The following is a 24,286-nucleotide window of genomic DNA, read 5'->3' as shown; positions in this document are numbered from 1 at the left end:
GAAGGAAATCTAAAATGCAGGCAGACAAAAATAGAGGGATTGGGAATTCTATGTAGTGGTTCATAGTCATCTCCCAGAGTTCTATCACTGGGTGTAAATGGTTGAGTTCATTACTGCTCGATTGGAACTGATTTGGTTCTTCTCATTATTGAAGAGGGCCACGTCCATCAGAATTGATCATCATATAGTATTGTTGTTGAAGTGTATAACGATCTCCTGGTTCTGCTCATTTCACTCAGCATCAGTTGATATAAGTCTCTCCAGGCCTCTCTGAAATCATCCTGCTGGTCATTTCTTACAGAACAATAATATTCCATAACCTTCATATACCATAATTTATTCAGCCAATCTCCAATTGATGGGCATCCACTCAGTTTCCAGTTTGTGGCTTCTACAAAGAGGGTTGCCACTTTTGCTTCTGAGAGAAGCCACAAAATGGAAACTGAATGGATAATTTATTATTAAATTATTATTATTAAAAAAGGAGAGCCTCTCTCCTTTTTTAATAATAAATTTTATTTGGTTTGTTAGAATGTTTACTTGGTGTTACCAACATTTATTATTGCTGGATCTTGTCATCTTTGCAAATTTGCTGGGTTTGATTTGTTGAGTGGTTTTTGAAACCACTTTGTTGTTTGATACACATTTCTCTTATTAGTGACTTAATACATTGATGTGTTTATGAATAGGGGATTTTTTTGAAAACTGGTTGTTCATTCATTTGACAATCAGGTAAACTTTTAACCATAGTTCCCCAGTAGACCATGAATTCCCCAAAGACACTGATGCTCCTAAATGCTGTTGTTTCTGAAATTTTCTACTTATCCCCTGGATTTCTGGTGGCCATTGAAGATGTTCCACATGTAAATATCTCTTCTGGGCAGAAAGATAACCTCCTAACTTCTTTACATAGATCTTCAAGGTACCATTTGGTGCCTTTTAAGAGCAACTGCTCCAGGAAGGATGTCCCAGTTTCTTTTCTGAGATTCAGGCCTGTGTGCCATCCAGAGAGATATAATTCATCTTTCTTTTTATAACGTTTAAAATGTATTTTTTCTCTAAACATTTCCCAATTACATGTAAAAAAATCATCCAAAAAATGATCATTCACTTTTTTCAAATTTAGATTGCCAAATCGTCTCTTTCCTTCCCACATCCCTATATATGTCTGTGTTTATATATGCACATAAAGATTCTAGTGTATCCATTATCTATAATATGTCTATATCATAATAGTATATATTACTTTAGATAATAATAGTTTTGTAGAATAATATTATGTCCTGTAATAATATTAGTTGAAACTTTTATAGTATTAAATATGTGCTAGACCTGATGTTAAGTGTTTTATAATTATTTCATTTGATCCTCACACAGATTCTGGGAGACATACTTTGTTATTATCCTCATTCTGCATATGAGGCTATGGTAGGAAATAAAGTTAAACCACTTGCCTCGGTCTACTCACCTAACAATTGTTCTAGCCTCCATTTTACCTCAGGGCTTCCAAACTCTAAGATCACCTTCTGTCCATAGTGTCATCATTTGGTAGGCATGCAGGACAGAGGCTGGTGGGTCCCAAGGACCATTCTCGCCTGCATTTATTGGTTTGCAAATGAAAATTTAGCTGCTCTAAAGCTAAAGGCTAAGCCAATGTCTGTGGTTCCAGGATTTGGGGGTGTGTGGGTAAAAGTAGCTGGGATCTCTGAAGTCTAGTCCCAAGCTGGACCCAGTCCCAGAATCCATTCTTTGGCTTCAAGTGGAATCGGCCATCCCCCCATTTGCGTGCCACATGGTTTGGCCTCAGCCCCCTCATTCCACTTGGTCTGGCCCAGGCCCCTCACTGGGTGGATCCCACCCTTCCCCTGCTCATGAACTTGTGACTTCATAACCCATCCTGGTAAGTGGCGTTGGCTCCGCCCCTGCCCGTGACTTTTGGCGGGTACAGTTAGCACCTGCAGGCAGCCATTTGGCGTCTGACCAGTGGCGGCTCTGCCTCCAGCCTATCTCTGTGGTGCTTCAGACAACCAGAAAGGCAACTGAGGCCCAGGGAATCGAGGTGAGCTTGATTCGAGCCGGCCTTTGTGCCTCGCGTCCTGCCTAACGTGCTGAGCTGGCCGGCCGGCCTCCGACGCCGCCAGCCTGAGGCGGTCACCCGCCCTCCGGGTGCCAAAGTAAGGGCTACCCCCCCCCCCCAATGTATATTTACTTGTATGTAACTTCCACAGAATTGGTATTTTAAGGGCGTTTTAATACACCTAGTCCAGAGGGGGCCTCCCTTCCTATCCCAGATGTGGAAGTTGGTCCTAAGAGCGTGGAATGGCATGCCTGGGGGGGAGTAGGGGGGAGTACGGCCATCTTTGAAAGAGGAGAGGGTGCAACGGGATACCTCGGCAGATATTTTTTCTGTGCTGGTACTAGTAGGTTTTTGGTTCTTTTCATATAAATGAGCATTATACCTTGTTGATTTTTTTGACTTTATTGCAATGATGTAGTTTTTTTTTCCACTTTATTATGTTTAATATAATACTGTCGTTTTCCTAACAGGCAGCTTTCCTCACCTCCCTGAGAAAAATGGAAACAAGAATAATTTTTTTCATAAATTATTGTAGGTTGTTGGACTAATTTTATTTAAAACTTATTAGTAGCATAATACCTGCCACATAGTAGTTGTTTGATTAAATATTTGTTGACTTGAATTGATTAGAGTTGATACGCATTAATGATACTGACAATACTTTGGGGTTTTTTGTTGTTATTGTTGTTGTTTTATCCTTACCAGGCTTACCTTTTAAATATATATTCCTCTAAAAAAAATGGGTTGTTAGATTGATGAATTTTCTTAATTTTGGAGAATTGGTTTAGTATAGGTAGTTTGTTGTTTCTTAAAAAGTTTGGTAGAATTTTCTTTTGCTTCTGAACCAGTTAGCTTTACCTTTTTAAAAATAATTTTGTATCCTTTTTATTGTTTTTTATGTTTTCATAACTTGAACGCCTTTTACTATAGCTGGATTTTGTCATCTTTGCAAATTTGCTGGGTTTGTTGTGAGACAACAGGGTTGTTTGATATACATTTCTCTTCTCTTTAGGGGTTTAAAAGATTTTTGTGGTTATGAACTATGTGTAATTCTTTGGAGAACTGGTTCTTCATGCCTTTGAATATTGGATAAAAACTAAGTATATGATGTATGCAAATTAATATATAAAGAAATATGTGTGTATATATATACATATGCACACACCTACACACACACACACACACACACATAGCTATCTTCATGCTTTAGGTGTTGCAGTGGATTGAGTTCAAGGTTTCTGTATCTTAGGTTCTAATTAATTTTTATTTCTTACATTTTATTACATGTATTGAATCTGTAATATAGTTTTATCATACTGCTTCATACTTTAATAAAAAGGCCATATTTACTTTATTTTATTTTAGAAAATAGCATAAAATACTTATGTAACCTTTGTTTCTTTTGGATTGCTTTTCAGGTTTTTCTGACTTTTAAAAATCAAATAGTAAGATTTTTTCCTAGGCAATTTGTGTGTGTGTGTGTGTGTGTGTTTAATTTAATTTTATTTTATTTTTACTGTTTATCAAACACCAAGTTGCTGATTTTCATGATTTTTGATTCTGTCTTCCATTTTGTTTCACAATCTTTCTTCCTTTTTTAAGAATTTGGTACCCAAATATGTAATAGTTAATCTTTTGTAGAATAGTTTAATGTATGTAATGGTAACCTACTATTCATCTTTACAGTTTCAAAATTTTCCGTTGAAATTCTGGATTTGTATTTTCTAAATGAATGTTGTTATTTTATCAAATTCTGGTAGACTGTCCCTTTGCTGCTTTGCTACAACAGTAGAACCATAAAATAACTTTGCCTGTGTTTTTATTTCCCCTAAATTTCATTGCAAGGCCCAGCCATGAGTCCAAAACATTTTTCCAGCTATTTAAGTTGTATTTTTTATTTTTGAAGGAGTACTTCATAATTGAATTTTTATATGTATTTTGTGTGCTTTGGTATATTCAACCCTAAATATTTCATATTTATTTTCAATGGGATTCTCAGTGCTGTCTTTCCTTTTCAATTTTTGTTACTATAATAAAGAAATTCTGTTGATTTTTGTGAGTCAATTTTGTAAACCTGAATTTTACTGATTACCATTGTCTTAATTATTGTCTTTAGTGATTCTCTAGAATTTTTAAGTGAACTATCCTATCATAAGCAAATTAAGATTTTTTTTTTATTGGTATAAGTAGAATTTCCAGACTTGCATTAAGTAATACTGGAGAGAAGAGCTGGCAATGCTTATTGTACTCCTCTCTATTCTAAAAGGATCTTCGCAGTTGCCATGATTTAAGATACTTGCTTTTTTGATTTTACAGAGATACTTGAGAGTATTTTTAAAATGTTATTCAATATATGTTTCATAAAGTTTATTTTTAGTATAAATTAGTGTTCTTTATTGATAGTTTTTTTTTTAACATTCTTTGGAATATTCAAGTTTTCCAAAAATTGGTAATTTGGGATAAGTCCAATTTGGTCATAATTAATGATTTCTTAGTTGAATTGTTGTAATCTTTTGGATAGGATTTTATTTTAAAAACTTAAGTGACAGTCATTAATGATGTTCATCTTTGTTTAATCCTTTCCTGGTATAGGTATCTTTTTTAGGTTTTAGGTACATTTTCTCATTTAAAGGAGTCTAATAGACTGCTTTTCTCATTTTTTGCCAAGTAATATGTATAGTATTGGTTCAAATTTGTAAAAATTTGAATTTTATTACTGTCTTTTGTTTCTTATACCATAATTTCTCTAACATTTTGGTCATCTTTGTTGACTTTTCTGGGTATGAGGTAAAACCATAAAATACTTTTGATTTTGATTTCTCTTATTAGCAATTTGGCTTATTTTTTCATCTGACTATTAAAAATTTGAACTTTTATTTTGAAAACTTTTCATATCCTTTACTCTCTATTGAGAAATATATTTTAATATATATGTGTATATCTGCATCTTTATAGTTATGCCGATAAATCTTCACATAGATATATAAACATCGATACACATATACACACATATTTATCTATTTAAGTGTCTACCTATATCTATTTGTAAGTCATCCTGATATTGTAGATACCAAACCTTTACTGGAGAAACTTGAGAAAGACCTTTATAAAATTATCTTTTATCTGTTATAGGTGTTATAATGTTTTTACTGATTCCCTAGGATTTTATAAGTAAATGTCACTAACTAATAGGAATACACTATATAAGAAAACATGTAAGTCGAAATTTAAAAATCAGTAAAAATAAATCTACCATAAACAATGTGAAAAAGATGCATTGTATAACCCCAGGTTACCCCTAAGTGCACCAGGTTGGAATGGAGGATGTCACTAGGTAATATTTAGTGCCAGTGCTTCTTCTTTGTAATTTTGAAACATCCAGTTTTGATTATTTTACAGTTTTTCTATTTATGTCAATGAAATTCTTGTTTTGGTTTCCATTTTTATTCCCGTAATTCAAAACATTCTTATGATTGTTAATAGTTTACAATTCTTTTGTGAACTGTTTGATCATCTAATTTGAACATTGAAGTTTGATTTCTTTGGATGTTGTGTGTGTGTGTGTGTGTGTGTGTGTGTATACACACACACACATTATGCACACATACAAATACTTACATTTGATATTTGTTAGTTGTTTGAATACACTTTTTTTCAATTTGACTGCTTTGCTTATCCTTGTTAAATTAGCTTTTGTTGTGCAGAAGCTTTTCAGTTTAATTTGTTTTTTTTTTTTTTTTAATTACTTCTATTCTTTGGTGAAGATACATCTCCTTTCTCTAGCTGTGAAAGTCATAGGACCTACTTCTAATTTTTTATGATATGATCATTAATGTTAAGGTCACATAGCCTTTACCATTTTATTATCAGTGAATATAACTTAAGATATTGCTCTTAAGACTAATTTTTTTCCAGACTAACGTTTTTCACAGCATTTTTTAAAATCAAACGGGTAGTTCTTGCTTAAGTGATTTATGTTTTGGGGATTATCTTTGGATTATTGAGTTCCATTGTGTATGATTTTTCCTTTTCCAGGTATCCCATTGATATATTTCTTTATTGCTGTTCTATAACCAAATAATTTTGGTTTTTGTTGCTTTATAATCTAGTTTTATGTATAGAATTACTATTTCCTTTTTGTTTTTTTCATTTATTCTCTTTTTATTTTAGCTATTTCACTTCTCCAGATGAATTTTGTTCTTTAATTAAATTCTGTAAAATTTACTTTTGATAGTATGATTGTTATAGCCATTAGACTACAAATTTTAAAAATATTTTTATATTGATATGGCCCAGCCACAAGTACTGAATATCTTCCAGCTATTTAAGTATTTTTTTCCTTTTTCTCTTTTCTTTTTGCTTTAAGGAACACTTTATAATTGAAACTATATAAATAATTTGTGTTTGGCACATGATCTCTACATGTTTTATTCATTTTGTCATTTTTGTGAATGGGATTCCTCTTTCCAGTTGCATTTGGTAGTTATTATATAGACATACTCTTAATTTTTGTCAGATTATTTTGTTGAAAATCTTGTTATATTTAGTGTCTTTGCTGATTACCTGGGATGTTCTAAATAAGCCACCATATTACCAACATACAGGGATGGTTTTATTTCATCTTTAAGTATCTTTACATTATTTCTTTCTATATTGTTATTGCTTTCATATTAAAACTTTGTCAAATAGTAGTAGATAAGAGTTTTTCTCCTTATTGCATTTCTTTATTACTTGGGGAAAAGTATTGTATATTCCCACTCAATATGATGCAGTTCCCAATAGAGCAGTAATGAAATGAACCAGCAACACCCAGTGAAAGAACTCTGGGAAATGAGTATGAACCACTTCATGGAATTCCCAATCCCTCTATTTTTGTCCGCCTGCATTTTGGATTTCCTTCACAGGTTAATTGTTCATTTTTTCAAAGTCCGATTCTTCTTGTGCAGCAAAACAACTGTATGGACATGTATACATATATTGTATTTAATTTATACTTTAACATATTTAACATGTATTGGTCAACATGCCATCTGGGGGGAGAAGGAGGGGAAAAATTGGAACAAAAGGTTTTGCAATTGTCAATGCTGAAAAATTACCCTTGCATATATGCATATAAAAAGCTATTATAAAAAAGGCATACATATTTTTCAGCTTCAATGGCATCTTTACCAAAATTAACATATGCTGTAGCATAAATAATTCACAAATACAAGGCAGAAACATTAGACAAACTTTATAGATCACAAAGTAATAAAAAGAATAATCAATAAAAACAGATTGAAGAAAAGAAAGATTTTAAGAGAGACTAAATAATGTAATCCTAAAGAAATTAAGCTAAAGAATAAACAATAAAAGCAATAACTATGTCTATTAAAGAAAATGACATGAATGAGTTAACATACCAACATTTATGGGATGCACTCAAAGCAGTCCTTAAGGGAAAGACTATTTCTAAACACTTAGATCAATTCAAGAAGGAAGTAATGAAGTAATCATGAAATTAAGTATAAGCCTAGAGAATCTCAAAAGCTCTTATCTTTACATTTATCAAATTTACCATAATAATTTACTATATATTGTACACTGTTTATTCAATTAATCTACTATTCTATTTCTTATGCAACACTACATAGTTTTGATAATTCCAATACAGTTTGACATCTGGCCATGCTAGACTTCCTTCTTTTATATTTTTCACCAATTAATTTGATATTATTAACCTATTATTTTTCCAAATGAACTTTTAAAATTAGTTTTTCTATCTCAATAAAATGATTTTTGGTAATTTAATTGTAATGGCACTGAATAAGTTGATTAATTTAGGTAGAATTTTCATGTTTATTATATTGGCTCTGTCTGCTTATAAACAATTAATATTTTACCTAATAATTTAAATATGGTTTTGTTTGTATAAAAAGTTTTCTATATGTATGTTCATATTGTTCTGGATTTGTCTTGGCAGCTATTTTACACTGTCCAGTTATTTTAAATGAACTAATATCTCACTACTTCTTTTTGTGGGGCAGGGCTTTGTTGGTGATATATAGAAATGGCTGAGTCACTTGGGTTTGCTTATATTCTGCTTAATTTGCAACAATTATTGTTTCAGCTAAATTTTTAGTTGAATCTCTATAACTTTCCAAGTATATTATCATATTGTCTACAAAGAGAGATAGTTTTATTAATTCATTGCCCATTCTTATTCTTTCAATTTCTTTTTCTTCTGTTTTTGCTATTGCTCCCATTTCTAGCTAAATATTGAATAATTTTTGTGATAATGAGCATTTTTATTTCACTCCTAATCTTTTTGGGAAGACTTCTACCTCATCCCCATTACAGATAATGATTGCTTATGGCCTTAGATGTTTTTATAATTTTAAGGAAAAATTCATTTATACTTCTGCTTTCAACTGTGTTTTTTTAAATAGGAATGTGTTATATCTTGTCAAAAGCTTTTTCTGCTAATATTTTTATAATCAGGTAATTTTTTTTACTTTTGTTATTAATATAATCAATTGCACTAAGAATTTTCCTTATATTGAACTAGCTCTGTATTATGAACTTTGTGATATATTGTCATAGTCTTCTAGCCATTATTGTATTTAGGATTTTTGCATCCATATATATTATTAAAATTCGGCTGTGGTTTTCTTTCTCTGCTTTTGCTTTTCCTGGTTTAAATATCAGCACCATATTTGTTTCATAAAAGGAGTTTGGTAGGAGTCTTTCTTTGTCTATAATTACAAATAATTTATTTAATATAGGAATTAATTGATCTTTAAATGGTTGGTAGATTTAAATGGTAGGTTGGATTTGTAAATCCAACTGATTCTGATGCTTTTTTTCTTAAGATCGTGATTTATGGCATATTAAGTTTCTTTTTCTAAAATAATTTTTTTAAGATACTCTTTCCTCTTCTGTTAGTCCTAGGTAGTTTTTGTTTTTGTATGTATCCTTCCATTTCATTTAAATTGTTAACTTTGTTGGCATATAATTGGGCAAATAACTCCTAATAATTGTTTTAATTTTGTCCTCATTAGTGGTGTATTCATCCTTTCATTTTTGAGATTAGTGATCTGGTTTTTCTTTTCTTTTTAAAAACTATATTATCTAATGGTTTATCTCTTTTATTGGTTTTATTATTAATTCAATGATTTTCTTACATTCAATTTTATTAATTTCACCTTTAAATTTTAGGATTTCCAATTTGATTGTGGAGATTTTTAATTGAATCTTTTTGGTTTTTTTTTTAGGCTACATATCAAATTCATTTATCTGTTCTATCTCTACTTTAGACAGAAGGCTTTAAAGATAGTAAATTTTCTCTTGAGTACTTACTGCCTTTGTTGCATCCCTCAAGTTCTAATATGTTGGCTCGTTATTATCATTCTCTTCAATAGATTTATTAATTGTTTCTCTGACTTGTTCTTTAACCCACTCATTCTTTAAGATTAAGTTATTTAGTCTCCAATTAATTTTTTTTGCAAGGCAGTCAGGAGTTAAGTCACTTGCCCAGGGTCACACAGATAGTAATTATCAAGTGTCTGGGAATAGATTTGAACTCATGTCCTCTTGACTCCAAGACCAGTACTCTTTCCCCTGTGCCACCTAGTTTTCTCTCCAATTAATTTTTAATCCTTATTCCCATAGTCTATTATTAAATGCAATTTTTACTGTACTATTTAATATGAAAATGATGCATTTAAAATTTTTCTGCTTTTCTGCATTAAATATTAAGTTTTTATGAATATAATATATGGTTAACTTTTATAAAATTTCCATGTACCACTGAGGTGTTCTAATCCTTTCTATTCCGATTCAGTTCTCTCCAGATATCTATCAGATGTAGATTTAATTAAATCTATTTTAGCTTTAACTTTGAGATCACAACTGTAACCCCTGCTTTTTTTTTTACTTCAGCTGATGCATAATAAATTACTCCCATCCTTTACTTTATTCTATGTGTGTTTCTTATTTTTAAATGTGTTTCTTGTAAATAATATGTTGTCATGTTCTGGTTTTTTACTGTCTGCTATTTGTTTCCATGTTATCATCTAATTCCAATTCAAAGTTGTAATTAGTAGTTTGATATTTCCCTCCATCCTACTTTTCCTCACTGCTTATTCTTTTATCTCTCTTCTTTTCATATCCTTCTTAAGAAATCAATACACTTATGACCACCACCTCCCTAATACATATACCCTTCTATCCTTATCCGTATCCTATCCCACTTTTCTCCTTTTGACCCAATTCCACATATCATCCCCGCTTTTGCTATAACAGTTCTTCCATTTGTGCTTGTTTTGTATGAGATCATTTGTTTTATTTTACTCTCCCTTGACAATTTTTAAGGATAATCCCATAATGATAAGTTCAGATCAAGTCAACTTTAAGCAATCTATAAATTACTCTGTTAATGAAAACATTCTTATGAGTTACAAATATTTTTCCACACAAGAATAAACATTTTAACCTTATTAAATTCCTTATAATTAGTCTTTAATAATGACCTTATGTTTTTCTGGGTTCTTATAAGTCATATTTTCTGTTTAGTTCTGGTCTTTTCCTCAAGAACCTAAAAGTCCTGTAGTTCATTAAATATCCTTTTTTTTTTTTTCTTTTTTTTTTTTAAAGCTCAGCTTTGCTGGGTATTTTTGGTTGCAAACCCAGCTTCTTTGCTCTTTGAAATATTATATCCCATGCCCTTCCATCTGTTAATGTTGAAGCTACTAAATCTTGTATTATTCTGACTGTAACTCCACAAAATTTCATTTTTTTCCTAGTTGCTTGTTGGGGCAGCTGAACAGTGCAGTGGATAGAGTACCAGCCTTGGAATAGAACTTCAGTTCAAATTTAGACCTCAGACACGTAGCACTTACTAGCTCTGTAACCCTGGGTAAGTCACTTTGCCGCAATTGCCTTGCAAATAAAAATAACAAAACAAAACAAAATAAAATGTGTTAATCTTGTTGCTTGTCTTATTCTTCCTTAACCTTAAAAATTTAGCTGCATTGTTCCTATTAGTTTTTTTTTTAGCATCTCTTTGAGGGATGATTGGTGGATTTTTTCCATTTCTATTTTACCCTTTAATTCTAGAATTTTTCAGGGGCCTCTCAGATGGCTGCAAGTGCCATCTTGTCCCCCTACTTTGCAACCAGGACCTATCTCTCCTGCAGTGTCCTCAGCCAGCAGAGCCTCTGCTCCTCTATGCACTATTGACACATGCTCACTCCTCCTCCAGCAAAGCCTCCTCTGGGACCCTGGCTACTCAGAAAGCCTGGGCCCTGCATCCAACACCAGTGAGTAGAGCGGCCTCAAATCTTCTCCAGTAGCTGCCCAACCACGACAACATTAGTGGGGGGGAAATTGCCAAAACTGAGGCTGCCTGGCCCTAGCTGTGTTCCCCCCACCCAGGGCTTGTTGTTTGTTGATATTGCCCATCTGCCACTATCCCATGAGGTCTTAAAGTCCTCCCAAGTTGTTGTAGGCTCAAAAACTACTTTCCCCTGCCTTTTAATTATTTCTGCTCCTCTTAAGTTTACTTTGAAACATTATTTGTGAGGGAATTTGACAGAGCTAAATAACTTTTTGCTTTATTTTGCCAGCTTCCCAAAATTCCCTCCTTACTTTCTGCTAACCATATCTTTTTTTTTTTATTCATTTTTCCAAATTATCCCCTCCCTCCCTCCACTCCCTCCCCCCGATGGCAGGTAATCCCATACATTTTACATGTGTTACAATATAGCCTAGATACAATATATGTGTGTAAATACCATTTTCTTGTTGCACATTAATTATTAGCTTCCGAAGGTATAAGTAACCTGGGTAGATAGACAGTAGTGCTAACAATTTACATTCGCTTCCCAGTGTTCCTTCTCTGGGTGTAGTTATTTCTGTCCATCATTGATCAACTGGAAGTGAGTTGGATCTTCTTTATGTTGAAGATTTCCACTTCCATCAGAATACATACTCATACAGTATTGTTGTTGAAGTGTATAGTGATCTTCTGCTAACCATATCTTTTAACGGTTTCTTATTTTGTTGTTGTCTTGCATATGTGAGATTGTGATTATCAGAATGACTATAGGGAGTCCAGATGAATTGTGATAAATACTATTATGAATTGTGATACAGCTCCTTCTTTCTTTTAAGCGATTCTTATGAGATTTTAATATTCTATAATTTGCAAGCAAATTGCATACCCAAGAGAGTAATGATATTATTTTAAAAAACTGAGTTTCATATCAGGGAGCATCCCATTAAATTTGAATGTCAAAAAGCAATTTAAAAATATGTACAGTGTGACTAGTGTTGTGCTGGGTACCATAGGGCTTTTGAAAAATGATGGAAGCTATCTTGGACATCATTTAATCCAAACCTGCTCATTTTATACAAGGAAATTGAAGCCCCAAGCAACTTGGGATAAATTGTATAGTTATATAGTTAGTAAGAATTAGAAGAATTGTAAACCTTTTGAGGATACAGATAAATGTCTTCATTTTTTTTTTGTATCACTCCCTTTTCTTGACATGAAGCTCAGTTCCGAATATAAAATATGTACCATATAAATACCTTATTCTTATACTTGTGCTTAAGAAGTTTAGAGTTTACTTGGGGAAGATGCATATTAATACATTAATGTCCTGTGGTTTTATTCATGTGGAACCCTCTCTGCTGATGGAGCTAGCAATTTATTTATATTTTATAATCTTGCAGATTTGCCTGAAGCACAGAGAGGTCTAAATGTGAGATCTGAACCTGGGTCTTTATGCTATCAAATCTAAGAAATTATTCACTATATCATACTACTTTTCAAGGTAAGATATACTTAAACACTCAAATTGATTGGTGATTATAGAAATGGGTATTCCTTCCAAGGGAGAGATTGCAAGCTGCATCTTCCCCATACTTCTTTTCATCCTATGTATTTCTTATCATTAAGCCTTAAATCTATAAGCCAGGATTTTGGTCTTCATCCTCCACTGCTTTTTTTTCCTTTCAATTAATTTTTAGTGATATCTTTTCTTCATCACAGTCATTTCTGTAAATACCTACCTTATTTCAGTTCCCCCTCCACTGAATTTTCAGTTGTAACAAAGGGGAAAAAGCTAACAAAACAATTAAGCCCACCCAACTGAGAAGTCAACAGTGTGTTATGTAATTTTCCAACATCCATAGTTTCCTACTTCTCCAACGAAAAGCAATATGGACCTTTCCTCATTTCATCTCCCTTCATTTTTAAAATTAGTAACCTTCCACATGCTGTTAGAACTTCAGAGTCAAAGATAGAACATGGTCAGGTCAATTAGTTACTTTCCTTCTGTTGAAAAGAACATCACAAAGTGACATGGCAGACAGTGATCTTAGGTCATCCTTTTCCATTGATTTGATTAATCCCCAAATGCTTCAAGTTTTCTTACTAGACCACATTCTGACCTAGGCAGACCTTTATTAATACCGTTATCAGTTTGGCTTTTTTATGCATTTGCCAGATTGGAAAGGCCCTTTTGAGAGAAATTGCAGTGTCAAGTCTCTTGTGACATTTTTATGTGGGGGGAAAGCTTTTTTTTTTATTAACCTATAATTGAGGAAGTAAAGGGCAATCATATTCTTTCAATTGAACTACATCTGCCCAAAGTGCAAGTTGAAATGTTTTTGATGTTACCTGCTTTATCTAGAGCAGTGCAGTGTAGTTTCCATTTTGCAGCACCAAAGCCTAGTGAGCATGATCCTGAGGAGCCGTTTCAGGAATGCATATTCCTCTGAGTCCATGGTGTTGATTACTTAATCACTTCCTCCCTGCTACTTCAGAAGGGAGAAATGCAGTCGTGTGCAACAAGAGTCACAAAGACAGATCCCTCGGTCTGTTTCTTTCCTTATGTTCCGGTCCATGCTTGATCTGCCTGATAAAGGCTCTGGGAAAGCAGTATTTATAGCAGACAGGACAGAAAATCTAATCAGCAGCTCCAGAGCAAAGAGCTAACTATCCTAAGGCCAATGGGGAATATCCCAGAGATATGGTTGGTATTTTTCACTGGGTTGATGGCTTGATGGAATTGCACATATTTAACCTGGAGAAGAGAAGACTCAGGGGAAACATGAGAGGCATCTTCAAGTATCCAAAGGGTGATCATGTGAAGGAAGAATCTGACTTGCTCTGTTTGGCCTCAGAAGGTAGAACAAGCAGCTAGTAATGGAAGTTAAAAGAGGCAGATTTAGGTTTGATGCCGGAAAAACTTCCTAAAAATGAGATCTGTTCCGAAGTGGAATGGACTGATTCAAGAAATAATGGGGTGCTCCTCCTTGGGGGGATTTCAGAGAGAGGCTAGACTACTACTTTTTGGGTATGTGATGATAGGGATTCCTTTTGTTTGATATTGAATTGGCTGACTGCTTTGTACAGCAAGCATATAGTAGGAATCCACTGTATGGCAGACATGGTCCTGGGCACTGGGGCCACAAATGCAATGAATAGACCAAAGAGCTTACATTTTAAAAAGAGAGGCAACAAGAGCATATATAAGTGTGTAGAGTAAATATAAAGGAAAGTATCTACAAAATAGTTCAATATAGGGTAGATTGAGAAGGAAGTCGCTAATAGTTGAAAGAACTAGGAAAATCAGCATGTAGAAAGTGGTGCATGAGCTGTATCTTGAAAGAAGATAATGTTTCCACAAGGTGATAGTTAGGAGGTCCATAACCAACTTAATATTAGGCAGTGCTTGCCTAATAAATCTAGTAGTTCTTTTAAAAATCATTTATTTTATTTTTAATTTATAAAATAAGCCAAAAATTTTCATAACATCAAATAAAAAGATGATTGTACATGAAACAGAAAGTCTGTCATGTACAGCTTCTTATTAAGGTCCACCAAATCATCATCTGGAATCACATTATCATTGTGAATGATCATCCAGAACAATGAGTCCTTTGGAAAGGAGATTTTCCTTTCTCATGGATACCTCTGGGAATTTTTCTGTCCTCATTCAGATTAGCAACCAGTTGCAGTTGCTATTATCTAAGGATGATGCTGTGACATGCAAAGATGAGGTTGGAGTAAGAATCTGGGGAGCAGGAAATGGCAATATTAAGTTTGTAGCAGAGTCCTAGCTTCAGGAAAGTCTCAGTAGGCTCTCAAACAAGCTACAAAAGTCCCTAAGCTTACCACCATCTTGGTTATGAGGCCTTTCCAACATAAAAAGCTGGCTGCTGCCTCTCTCTTGCTAAATCCTTCAATGATGCACTTCCTGGACCTTAGCTCCATTGTCTCTCTCCAGGAGGATAGAAAAACCAGGATTTGTGTTGCAGGCCTTATAAATTTCAGGGAATAAAGTGACAATCAGAACTAATATGCTCTAAAGAATGTCAATTCTAGTGAAATATATTCCTTAGCAGTGTTAGAAGCTTCAGAGCTCAAAGATGCCCAGTTGGAGTCCCAGGCATTACTTTGCTGAGGTGAGAACCAAGAAGTTTTCCTGAGGGCAGCGCTTGCCTAAAATGTAGACATCTTGTTTCATTCTTATTTTTCTCCCTTGACAAATAGAACATTGAAACTCACTTTAATATTACAGATCTAGATCAACTTAATGCTCCTCTTCCTTTAAATAATAGTGGATTATTAAAAATATTGTACTGTCACCTACTTATTCGGGAAGTTTAAATATAGCTATACTAGTGATCTGGCAGGGAAAAGAAGAATAACTCATATAACAGATTCAGATGTTTCTTCAAATCCAGTCTTCTTTTCTTCCTATATATTGAAACTATTTATTGCCAGTCAATTCTCCCTCTAAGAAGTCTGGACATACAGGTTCTCCAGTGTCTCCTGTGTTTTGAAAGTCCTGGTAGAAAGATGATTGAAGCAATTAATCAAGCAATAGTGACATCCTTTTTAAGTGTCTTATCATGTGGTAGGTATTGTGCCTGTCTTTGATGATAGCACAAAGAATGAAACATTAATAAACTTGAATATAAGCAAGGCAATTTGGCAAGGAGTGAACTAGCAGTTTGGAAGGTTGAGGAGGGGGTTTCATACAAAAGATGGTGCTTGAAGAGCACGTTTAAGGAAGAGAGAGACTATGAGGTGAGATAAAGAAGGACTGTATTTCAGATGTGGGTTTTGGTCAGCACAAAGGCATGGGGAAAGAATGTGGAATGTCCTCTGTGAGGAAGTTTGCCTGGATCATAGAATGTGGTAAAGGGAATAATGTCAGTGAGGACGTTAGAGTGGAGACAGATTGTCTAAGACTTTGGAAGCGAAGTCAAGAAGTTTCTCTTGTAATATAGTGGTATCAGGGAGTCACTAGAGTTGATTAAACAGGGTTTGTGATATAGTCAGATTTGCATTTAAGGAAAATGTGTCCTAGATTGGTGGAAGTCTTGAGTCGGGGGAACCACTTGAGAGGTGAGGGCTAGTAAGGACCTAAACTAGAGTATTATCTGTGTGAGTTCAAAAAGGTGGTTAGATGTGAGATATAGTATGAAGGTAGTATATATAACAAGATTTGGCAACTGATTGGATATATGGGATGAGGAAAAATGAAGATATGTTGAGTTTGAGATGTCTCTGGTATACCAAGTTTGAAATTCCCACTAGGCAACTGATGATCTGTGACTGAAATTCAGGGCAGAGACCGGTTGGATATACAGGGTGTTCTAGAAGTCTTAGGACAGATTTAAACCACCTGTTTTAATAGCTTAAACCTGCCCCAAAACTTTGGGGACAACACATATAGATCTAGGAGTTATTTGCATTGCAGTAATGGTTAAAAGGCCTGAAGTGCTTGCTGAGAGAGACAATATAGAGGGAGATGAGAACAGAAACACAGTTAGGTACTGTGATGTGGTTCATAAGCTCACAAAGGAGACAGAAGAAAGTACAGACAGACAGGTAGAAAACTAGATCCTGTGTCCTAATAGTAGTGTGCCTAGCACAGGGGATCTTCCCATGGACTATTATTAAAAGTAAGGGAAATAAAATAGCAAGGGTAAAAGTACTTTTCTAAGAATTAGGAGACCTAGGTCCAATGCCTGGCTCTTCCCCTAACTTACTGTGTGATTTTCGGCAGGGTGATGTGGCCTGCTTTTTCATTTATGCTTTATCATTCTCTTTTCAAATGTTTCTTCATGGTGGGGATGGTAGAAGTTAAGACTGGAGGAGATTTAAATTTTGTGTTGGTAGCAGGGAAGCACCTCAGTAAATTGTAAGAAATCAAAGATTAGGGAGGAGTTGGTAGAGAAATAAATGGGAATAAATCTTCTGGAGAAGATGGCAGGTGATAGGATCTAGGGTACTTGTATGAGAGTTTGCCTTTTGATGAGGGCGAGATCCATGTTGTCATCAGAGATTGGAGTGTAGAGGAGAGAATTGGAGATAACCACCAAGGAGTTTTTAAGGTGTACAGAAAAGAGCTTTGTAAATGTTACAGTTATACTCAGGAAGTAGTATGACTTCATGAGTTGGGTCATATTCTCCAAGTATGCCCTTCACAACCCAAACCTTCCTCACCTGCCAATCTTATGGGAATATTTGTTTTTATTCTTTCATGTTTTCCAGGCTTCCAGTTTAGTGTGTCAAATGTTAGATCGGTAGAGGGTTTAAAAACTGATTCTTAGTATCTTGTGGCCTTCTGAATTTCTAACATCATTCACTTGCCACAAGTCACCATGTGAATTGTGTTTAGTTTTATAGTTGGTTCAAGACGAATCCCTTTATTTATTTATCAGTTTTTAAATCTAAAATATGACTATGATACTGTATAGTGAATTTGCTTTGTCTATAGTCTTATCAAAATGAAGTAATATAGGTTCATAAAATTCTTAATGAATATAATGGCTTACAATTTTCCTGTATTTTAAAATATTTTTCCAAGAAACCAAATGAAAGAATAAATGTAAAGAGTGTTGCAAACTACTAATGATGATAATGATGATGATGATGATGATGATGATGATGATGATGGAATCAATCTGTTTTTAAAATTATTTTACTCCTTTTTACATTTACATTACATAATACCATTATTAAAATTCTACTACCATCATAGAATGATAGATTTATAACTAGAAGGTGCTTTAGAAGACATATACCTTTGTGCCTTCATTTTCTAGAGAAAGCTCAAGTCCCCAAAGTGTCACATGGCTAATGAATGTCAAGAAGTTGGTATACATTTTTGATTGGTCTAGATCTGTGATCTTATTATTTAGAGAGCTCCTAATATGCAAAATACTCTCTGTTAATTGATATTATCAAGATGTCAGCAATTTAGAGTCAAATACTGTTTGAATAATGTAGAAGTTAAGTAACAAGTCTGGATTAGCTCAGCTAATATTTCAGAGACAAGACTTGAACCCAGACTTTGCTGGCCATTTCCCCCCTGTATCATGTTGAATAACCTATGAGTGTATATTAAACTGTAATGCTGCTTATATCAGAGTAACAAATGGTTAAGAAGTACTAGATTGTGTAAGGGGAAAGGTTCCAGGGAAGGCATTCAGGGAATTTGATGAAGCAACATCAGCAAGTCTTATAATGGAAAGCCAAGGATGTGGAGCCGTTATGCATTTTTAGTTAGCAGTTTACTGATGGTACTATTTAAATCACCAGAACTGCTCTTGGGAAATTAGTATCGTGCTAATACAAAGGGGGAAATGTCTGTCATCAATAATACTCATGTAGGTGGAGCTGAATAGATCAGCAGAATAAATGGTAGATTAGGTGTTGAAAACATTGGAAACTTATATCTTGGCTTATATTCCAATTAACATTGGAAAATCATTCTGGTCCTGCGTTCCAGACTGAGGCAGTATTGGACATAAAAGAAAAATGCCGCAAAATATCACTGAACTAACAATTTGTTGGGTTGTCTATACAATTAACTAACACCCTTTCTTCTTGGCTAGTAATCTGAGAGGGAAAATTAGAAGAGTAGTGTTTGATGATCTCTTTAGTAGGAAAACAAGACTGGTTGGTGGACACATTTTCCTAGAAAATAGCCTTAGAGAAACATTAATGTAACCTGTAGGAACACAATAAGAAAGACTAGATGTTCAAACTCAATACTCTAGTGAACCAAATTAGATTATGAAAGAGGGAATTTCTGGAAGTGCCTTTAGATCTAAATGCCTAGGTTTGTTAAAATTATTAAAGCTTGAATCTCTGCTTTGCAATCTTGTCGTTTAACCTAATGGTTTGCTTTTTTTTTAATTTTTTTTTATTTTTTTATTTTTTTGGTTAAACAACTAATTCCCTAGCTAGGAGGTTTTGTATCAAGTCTAGACTAGCCCTAACCCTGCTGGCCCATTACTGAAAATTAACATGGATATTTTATCTACTCTGATTTACTTGTACAGAAAGTCATTTAATAGGGAAACACTAAAATAGGTGTATAATTAAATAATATATATGAAAGAATTTTTAAAAAGAGGAGTGCCTTTTGTGTACTTTTAAAATCAGTTTAAAATATAAAGCCTAAACAGTTTAAAGTGAGGTAATGAGGTATAGGCCCCTTTCCCCCCATATATGTGGTTGAAATCCCACCAGAAAGGTTCTTCATTAGAAAGACTTTGATTTAGATTCATAGGCATTGCAATGGAAAGACCTCTGTCACAGTGTTCACAGGAAGTTAGCTCTCAGTTATTCACATCTCTCTATAAACTGTTTTTAAGATAGTTTTATGATGACTGCATCATATTTCTTATTTTTTTTCTGTCATGTACTCGTTTGACTATCTGGTGAAACCTGTGGACTCCATCTCAGAATCATGTTTTTAAACGTATAAATAAAATCCATTGGATTATAAAGGAAGTCAATTATATTGTAAGTTGGTGAAATATGTTTTTGAAAATTAATTGGACTGTAGGGTAAGAACCCCTGGATCAGATTACTTTCTCCTTAAAGCCAGCTAAAGTGACTTACATCATTGATATTTGGGAATTGAAGCTTTGATGGGCTAGTGGAGGCCAGGAGAGCACCTTTGGAGCAAAGGAAATTGCTGAGGGCAATATCTCTCCAAAGAACTAAGCAGTAGGAAGATTCTGGGAACCAGGAAGCAAAACTATAGAGGGAGGTAATGGAGGGTGTTGAAGACAAAAGTTACCACTAATCCTGATGATGGAATGATGTACATATCTGTTAGAGAGATTTTGCTTTTTCCCAGTAGAAGGAAGAAATGAGAGGAAGAGAAAATAGGTTTTTGTTCATTGAAAACAATTAGATGAAAATGGCTCAAGATACCAGGGGATTTACTCACTTCCATCTGCCTGGAGATCAAGACAGCCATTTGTTTTGGACCTTGATAGAAAGGATTCTAGCTCAGGGGCAGGTTGTCATTCATGGTTTCTTAACTTGCTTGATTCTGAGATCTTCTTGCATGCTTATGTCCTTCAACACCATCATTGAATGGTCCCACTGCCTGGCAAAAATTTTCAGCTTTTTTTTTTTAATTAACATCAGTTTTTTGATGTCAATTCTCTGGAAGATTTCAGAACCAGCTTAATGAACAATATCTTTAGTAAATTCAGCATAGAAGTGTTTATATTTTGGTGAATTATGTCTTTTTTACTCTATAGAAAATCCCCAGTTATAAGCATCTGGAGTCAGAGGGAACAGAATAAAATCCTGACTGCCATTTATTATCTTGATGACCTTTGGCAAATCACTTTCCCACTCTTTGCCTCAGTATCCTTATCCGTCAAACCAGAGAATTGCAATTGATGACCTTTGAGGTACTTTCCAGCTCTAACTATATGATCTCTTAATGGATCATCAGTAGTTTTTTGCTGATAATTCTTAGGGACCCAACAGACAAGGTGTCTTGTGTCTCAGAGATGAAAAGAATTACAGGAAGATTTTGAACTTTCACTACCTAATAAAATATACTTAAGTTAAATTAAAAAAAAACTTTTTTTGGATGCTGGATGATTTTCCAATGAAGATATTCATATAAATTCACCAACTTCAGTGGTTATTTAAAAATAGCTGTTCAGAATGTATTTTCCAAATCTCAATTTGAAACTAATTAAAAACTATTTTGTGTGTATGTGTGTGTGTGTATGTGTGTTTAACTTTCTTGCAAGATAGAACTCATACTGCCAAAAGTATTACTTTTAGGTCCCCGGACATTCATGGCATTTGAAATTAAGTCTATCCTTTGCAAAATCCTCTTTGAACGAGGAATTGCTTCAATGTAATTGCTCTGCTTCTGTGTGTTTTCTCTGTTTATCTAATTCCAACTAGGATGGAGATATTTCCATCTCTATTATTGGGCAGAGGACAATTTCAAGATATAGAAGGCAACTCTCAGTAGGTCACATAACATTTGCCAGTGCCTGTGTTTGTATTAACTTAAGCTCAGAAGAGAAGACTTTAGCTTGATTTTCCCCTAGTCTTTGAAGATTGGATGAATAACCAATGGCTGTGTAACAGGGAATGTTTCGGTCTCCAAAGAATTGAAGTTGAGAATCACCCAAAAGGTAATAGAGAGTTGCATGATAGACCAGAATAAATTATAGCAAATTCCAAAGGAAGAACCAGAAAGAAAAGCCAAATTATTTATATATATATACAAATAAATGTATGAACAGAATACAAGATGGGTCTGTCACATAGTAGGAATGTGGAATAACTGTGTTCCACTGAGATCCTCACAAGGTCAAGCAACAACAGGGAAGTGAACAAGAATGATGGATTGATCCCTCATGTCGAACTTATTGAAGGACATGGGCAAGAGTACTACCGGACCAACAAGTATAGATGTTGGCTATCTGCTTTCTTGGAAAGCATGCCCACATGGATTTGATCACAAATTATTAGGCCAAATAGTAAACCATACTGATAAAAGAGGAAAACACACAATGAAAAAGGCTTATCCTCCTTGAGTTGGGTTGTCTGTCAATAATACAGAAGTCTACAATGGCTAAGGGGGCTGTAAAGTATAATGGAAATAACTCTAGATTTGAGACCATAAGACCTGTAAATTAGTCCCATCTCTACCACTTACTTGTTATGTAAAACTGAGAAAATCAATTTTTTTTCTGTCTTGGTATTCTTGTTTATAAAATGAGAATACTAAGGCGAGTGCCTATTTTACAGGATTCTTTTAAATTGAACAAATGATGTATATAAAACATCCTAAAAAACAAACAAACAAAAAATTAATGTCCTTTAGGTTATTTCACAAAACAGTACAGTTAGAGTTGGAAAGGATATCTTAAGGTAAGCTAGTACTACTACTCATCTCATGCATGTATATTTTAAACAATATCCCTGGTCATCAGGTCACTTACTTAACAAGTCCTAATATTTCTTTATTGACTATAAGATAAAATACAAATTTTTATTTTCTATTGAAAACCTTAGGAATCATATTCTAGTCTATTTTTCCATGACAATTCCACGCTATTCCATTGCTCACATTCAAAGTTCTGACCATATACTCCTATATGTCCATCCCAATGCAAGATGTCCACTAGTTACCTTCAAGGGATGGCTCAAATGCTACTTCCTTTTGTAGGCTTTTCCTGATTTCTGCACTTGTTACCATTCCTCCCAGTCATTTTATATTAATTTTGTATACATTCCATATTCATTTGTGAACATACTTCCCCCCTCCAATAGAATGCAAGCCCCTTTAGGTCAGGGGATATATTTCACATACTCTCCTATCCAATAACTATACTTCTTGCTTTTCTTGCTCCAACATACTTCATCCCTCTACTCTATGCATTTTCATTAGCTATCTTCCATGCCTCAAATTCCATGCTTCTTCACCTCCACTTATCACTTCATTGGCTTTCTTCAGATTTCTGATATAATCCCACCCTTTGTAAGTTTTAGAATTTTCCCCTTTGAGATTGCCTCCAGTTTTTCCTGTTGGTGTCTTGCCTGTGCATATTTTTTTTTTGCATGTTGACTCCACCATTGACTCCACCATGTTGACTGTGAGCTATTGAAGAACAGATTTTTTGGTTTGTCTTGTTTTGTTTATTTTATTTTTGCTTTTCTTTGTATCACTAGCACTTCTTTAAATGCCTCTAATAATGGGGAATCTGCTGTGTTATAGTGTAGTCCATTCTATTTGTGGGACAGCTTTTAATAGGACAACCTGCCATAGATGAATAAATTTATCCCCTTGTAACTTTCCCCCATTGGCCTTGGTAATTTAAAAAAATTACTTCTAATGGATAATTTCCTTCTGGATATAATTTACATAATTTTACATCCCTAATGGGGTTAAAAATAACTGGTAGTTAAAGTGTTTTTCAAAGCTTAATTGGAAATAGCTCCTTTTTCATTTTTTCTTTTCACCTAAGATATAACTCATGTCACTAAAGCATCACCTTCAGTTTTGAACATATAAATGAAAAGTCTCTGCCCAGATTTCAAGGTCTGCCATAATCTGACTCATCCTCAGCCAAATGTCTCTTTACCATTTTTCCCCTTCCCCCCCACCCTCTACTTCACTTCAGCCAGTTTTGTTTTTGTGACCTGAACGTGCCGTACTCACTTCTCTCTCTGTGCCTTTGCTAGTTCTATCATTTGGCCTCCTAGAAAGCTTTGCGATTTTCTCATGTTGTGTCATGGAAATGGCACTGAATTCATATCAGTAGACTCAGGTTGGGGGCTCAGCTTAGCTATTAATTTGCTCTGTGATCCTGGACAAGTTACTTAAATTATCTGACCCTGAAGTTCTTCTTTACCAAATGCTATTAATACTGAACTGTCACATAGCATTGATGTGAGGAAAGTACTTTTCAAAACTTGAAAAAGTCCAGCAATGTAAGTGTTCTTTGCCACCATCATCATCCCAATTCACTGCAAGGTGCAGGTTTCTGCCCAGTTTGGAAATGAGGAACAGCAGGCTGACAATGGTGTGGAGGATAGATTGAAGAGAGTGAGCTTGGAAGATCTCTTAGGAAGCTACCCAGCAGGTTCAAGGAAGTAATAAAGGGCCCGTCCTACTGGGATAACTATGGGAATTAGAGAGCAAAGAACCTCAGTGTTACAGAAAAATAATGCTTGGTAAAGTCAAACACCAGGCTTTCAAAAATGAGCGAGATTGGGACCATTGACAAAGTTAGAAAGAAGAGATTTTTGAGGAAAGATAGTGGTTTTATTTTGAGGCATGTTGAGCTGGAGGGAATGAAAGAATATTTTAACTGAAGTCTGGAGTTTGAGAATGAGGTCAGATATTGAAAAAGATTTGTGGG

The 24,286-nt window shown here is 34.3% G+C and overlaps 1 long non-coding RNA gene across 3 annotated transcripts in view; it reads left to right on the top strand.

Moving 5' to 3' along the window:
- Nucleotides 1-24,286, top strand: part of LOC141548286 (uncharacterized) — a 370,078-nt gene that overhangs the window by 172,816 nt on the left and 172,976 nt on the right. For all 3 annotated transcript variants that reach the window (XR_012483881.1, XR_012483882.1, XR_012483880.1), the window contains 2 exons: nucleotides 10,861-10,973; nucleotides 12,794-12,894. This is a non-coding gene — a long non-coding RNA (uncharacterized LOC141548286). The remainder of the gene's footprint in view (nucleotides 1-10,860; nucleotides 10,974-12,793; nucleotides 12,895-24,286) is intronic.

The sequence above is a fragment of the Sminthopsis crassicaudata genome, chromosome X, assembly GCF_048593235.1.
Source record: "Sminthopsis crassicaudata isolate SCR6 chromosome X, ASM4859323v1, whole genome shotgun sequence".
Taxonomy (NCBI): domain Eukaryota; kingdom Metazoa; phylum Chordata; class Mammalia; order Dasyuromorphia; family Dasyuridae; genus Sminthopsis; species Sminthopsis crassicaudata.
The sequence above is the reverse complement of the archived record's forward strand: the minus strand, read 5'-3'. Positions and strand labels throughout refer to the sequence as shown.